Here is a 5,000-nt window from a genome sequence, read left to right on the forward strand (position 1 = left end):
GTAGCTTTTATCAACTTTGAGCAATCCCATTCAACCTCATCTATTTGCACCCAATTTTGGTATGGAGGAGGAGCCCTATGGTAATCGGGCAAAGGGTTCTTTCTAATGTTGGGTTTGGTGATAATGTTTGGATTCAGGAGAGTTCCATTGTCTATGAGGTCTTGTATTTTGTATTTGAGGTGGAAGCAATTATCGGTCTTGTGGCTGGATTTTTGGTGGTAGTGGCAATATTCATTAAGGTTCTAAGTGGGAGGTATGGGATTAGGCATGGGTGTAGGGTCTAAAGGTTTGATGAATCCTTTGGAGGATAGGTTTTCATATGCTTGGGTGAGGGTCATTCCTAGGTCGGAGAATTCTCGGCGAGCTTTCTTCGGGTAGGCTAGTGTTTGTTGGGTATAATGGTGCTCACATTTACAGGATTGGGTGCTTTAGTAGTGGTTGCTCCTCCTCCATAAGTTTTCTTGGTTGGAGGCTTACTCTTACCTTTCTCCAATTGTCCATTGTTGATAGCATCTTCAATTCTTGTCCCACAATCACATAGTTCTCCAAATGAGCTAATAGGCGATGACAAAAGCCTACTATTATAGGCCAGAAGCAAGTTCTTGATGATCATGTTGATTTAGTCCTTCTCATTTGGCCTATTGACCATTCTAGATGCCTTGGTCTTCCATCTAGTCATGTATTCGGAAAATGTCTCTCCTACACCTTGTTTGGTAGTCTCCAAGTCCTTTAGAGTCACATCAATCATGGTGTTAAAGATGAATAGGTCTACAAATAACTCCACTAATTCGTTCCACACCTTAGTTTTGCTTGGATCAAGGCTATAGTACCACCTTGATGCACCTCCCGTGAGTGAGAGGGGAAATGCATGCAAAATTTGCTTCTTATCTAATTCCTTCATATCAGTGATGCTTAGGTTTCTTCTTACATGTTGCTTCGGATCTTTAGTCCCATCAAATTTTTCCGTGTTGGAAATCTTAAACTTAGGAGGCAATGCAATAGGAGCCTTTGAACTCATTCCCCCCATGTTATAGAGGTAATTATCCATCCCTTGTGACTTGCGGAAGGTGAGTTGCATTTTCTCCATCTTTTCTCTCATGGCCATAGTTTTTGCGGTGAGCTTCTCAAATTGCTAGTTCCTTTCATATTTGGCTTTGTCCTTTTCATCCCATTCTTCTACTTCCTCTGCATCGTCATTGATTTCCACATGTGAAGACTTCTTGAACCTAGATTCCTCCAACCTAGTGAGATGCCCTCCTATTTTCTTAAGGGCCTCTTCATGTTCGTCCAAAGCCTTAAGGATCTTTTGTGCCATTGGGTCTTCCACGGAGTTAGTCATTGTTTCTTCTTGGTGTGTATCTTCAATCTTGGTGAAACGTTTCCCTTTCTCTCAAATCCAAATAGGAGTGGGGACATGCTTTCTTGACTTTGATGGTGCAATGATGCCTAAAAAGAAGCACCATTTTCATTAAGTTCATGTCCCAATTAAAGACTTAACCTTTTTTAGATGTCCTTAGAAAATTCTTATGTCTATTTTAATAAAGACCCAATTACATTATCACTCCCTTCACTTTCATGGATTTTGCCCTTTGTTTCATTGGGCTTTGGTCCATTTATAATAATGCTCTCATCTTACCCTCGTGGGCTTTCATTAGAATGCACTTAGAAATTTTTAACCCTTTGTCTCAAAAATGGGCTTACAATGTATTCATCACCTTTGGGTTTTTCATTTTTATTCATCACATCACCTTTTTTTTTTTTTTTTTGAAATAGTCTTTTAGCTAGAATATATTGTAGCATTCCTCTCAAAGTCTATGAAGTTCTCATCATTTTGGGCCTAAGTATACAACAAGGAGGCCCAAGATTAGGGAAGTTCATATTGGCTTTGTAGGATCTTGGATGCTAGGTCCATAGCATACTTGTTACCTTAGACCCAAAGTCCCTTTTCCCAAAAGGGTTTTTTCCACTTGGACCTATGATAGCAATTAAGCTATGGTCTTATGAACCTTTCAAGTTAAGATATACCTTTGGATTTAGGGATAAACCTCTTATACGTGAGAACTACTTTTCTTTTATCTAATAATATCTTAAGGTATGCCATAACTTTAGGGTCATCCCTTCCGTTTTTATATCTTTTATTTGTTCTTTAGAATTAAGTGAACACATGATATATGGTTGAACAAACAAGAGATATATAAAGGGTATCCTTTGTGATAGAATCTAGGATCTCTCTAAGTGTGGGTAGGCTCCCTAAGGCTAAAGAGATAAATAAGTAGGTCACTCACAACTATGTGGACTATGATTCCAACTGAGGGCCTAAGTGGACCCCATAGTGGATTGCTAGCAAACCTTTAACATATTAAAAGCCCATTATAGACGATGGCACCGATTGTGAGTTGGTGGGATGAACTTCGGAAGATTTGGGCCCGAATGGAGCCTTCCATCTTCCCACTCATCACCAACCATAGTTAAGGGACAAACGAACCATGTGAAGTGTGTGCAAACAAATATTAAAATATTTTTTATTAAGGTTAGAACATAGGACACAGTAATTAAACTCATTATCCCTAGTGGAGTCACCACTATGGAAGCAAGGGGGGAGTCGCTACCTAGTTTTTGCAATGATCTAGGAACCATATATATAGCTTCTTCTTGAGGAAAAACCATTGATCTTACTATCATAGATATGGGTTCGGTGTTTAGGAACGCTCTTGGGAAGGTGTTAGGCACCCAAGATCGCCCAACCCTAAGGTTGGCCTTCCCTCATTGTGTCTTACATTTTAACCTCATTAAAAACATTTCAATATTTGTATCTATAACTCACACACACACTAGCATACATCTAAGCATACAATCATGGCATCATCCACCCTAAAACACATATCATATCAACCATGAAGCAAAAAGAAGCCAAACTCACACCCAAATAAATAAACCTAGCATGTGAAACCCTATCATAGAAGCATATGCATCTCTAACATCAAAATAAGACCATAACACAAATGCATGAACATTTCCAATGCATGACTTACCCTTTACTTACTTTGCAGCAACTCAGCACCTATGGCATTAATGCATGGACATGTGAATGAATGGAATGGCATTCGAACTAAGAAACCCTAATCTGAACATGTGATAGCAAAAAAAGCATGTGAACGAGGCAAACAAAAACTTATGGAGCCTAAAACATATGAAAAGAAACCAAATAGAACAAACATGTGAAGGTAAAAAAAAAAAACAGACAAATAAAATTTAGGGTATTTGGGCAGTGTTTTACGCACACAAGAACAAGCTTGTGTGCGCATAATCAAGCCTGCTTGTGGAGGCAAGATTATGCATATGTAGCCTATTGCGCAAAAAACCTAAAAACACATACAGAGCAAAACTTTAAAATGAAAATCTAACAACCTCACATGTATAAAACATGAAAAGAACTATAAGACTAACCTAAACAGACATACACCAACATAAACAACGCAAAGAACAAGGTTAAAACAGAAAAGAAAAACTAAAAGAAAAAGGAAGAGCTAAAACTTGATACGTCAAAAAGGAGTTCCCAAGCTTTGATTTTGACTGTTCCCCTCTATTAAATCTATCAAAAGTCATTAAACAAGCGATTAGCAACGTTAAACTAAAAGGATTAGGGCCAAAAAAGGTCCCAATCAAATAAAATTGACTTGAGAATGTTTTGTGGAAAACTCCCTTTTGATTTACTATTTTCTAGTGAGTCTTAGGTTTTTCCCATGGGGTTTGTGTGTTTTGAAAATGTACCATGTAAGGCTTTATATAGTGAAAAAAATTGGATTTGGAACGGCTCCCAGACGATGTGGGATTCATTCCAAACCTTAGCCATTATTGCAGAAAACTTGTTTTTTTCATACTTCTGAAACACTAGTTGCGTACGCAGGAGTGTGTACGCATGCTTTGGCTCACGTACGTGGCCTAAGGGCCTCTTTGGTCATTTATTTCCAAAAATAGATTTTTACTCATTTAAAAGTTATATTTTCCATTTTAACACTCCTCAAGTCAATTTGATATCTGATTGGACTCTAAACTGGCCTTGGACCCTAGAGTTTGAGTATCATTGGGGAATGGGGGCCCGAGTCGTAAGGGGTACAAAATCTGGTGTTTACACTAGCCAAGGGTTATACTGTTACAAAGTAATGCCCTTTGGACTGAAGAATGCAGGGGCTACATACCAAAGGCTAGTGAATTGTATGTTCTCTCAACATATAGGAAGAAATGTGGAAGTATATGTAGACGATATGCTAGTGAAGAGTAGAGATGAAGTAGACCATTTGGATGATTTGAAAGAAACCTTTGACACATTACGTAAGTACAAAATGAAACTGAACCCAACAAAATATGTTTTTGCTCACCTCAATAAAATTCTTAGGTTTCATGGTGTCTCAACGGGGCATAGAGGCAAATCCTAATAAAATAAAGGCAATAGTTGAGATAAATCTCCAAGAATTGTGAAGGAGGTACAGAGTTTGATAGGAAAAGTTGCGGTCTTGAACAGATTCGTCTCTAGAGCAACAAACAAGTGCTTGCCGTTCTTCAAAGTCCTTAAGAAAGCCTTCCAATGGACCGACGAGTGCGAAGATGCATTGACAAAGCTGAAGGAATACTTGGCACGACCTTCACTATTGAGTCTTTCAATAACAGGGGAAAAAGTTGTATCTCTATTTAGCAGTATTTAACATGGCAGTAAGCTCGACACTGATCAGACAAGAAAAGGAAGTACAAAAGCCAATGTATTACACCAGCCAACCTTTTCAAGGAGCTAAAGGAAATTACCTAAGACTAGAGAAGATCGCCTTCGCCCTAGTAATCGCTTCCAAAAAGCTCTACCCCTACTTTTAGACACATTCTATCATCGTTATGACATACCAAACAATAAGGGAGATGATGAACATGATAGACACAGCCAGACGACTCGTCCAGTGGACCATAAAGCTGGGCTTGTTCGATATAGAATGCTAGCCTTAGGTTGCAAT

Source organism: Quercus robur, chromosome 2 (assembly GCF_932294415.1).
Source record: "Quercus robur chromosome 2, dhQueRobu3.1, whole genome shotgun sequence".
Lineage (NCBI taxonomy): Eukaryota > Viridiplantae > Streptophyta > Magnoliopsida > Fagales > Fagaceae > Quercus > Quercus robur.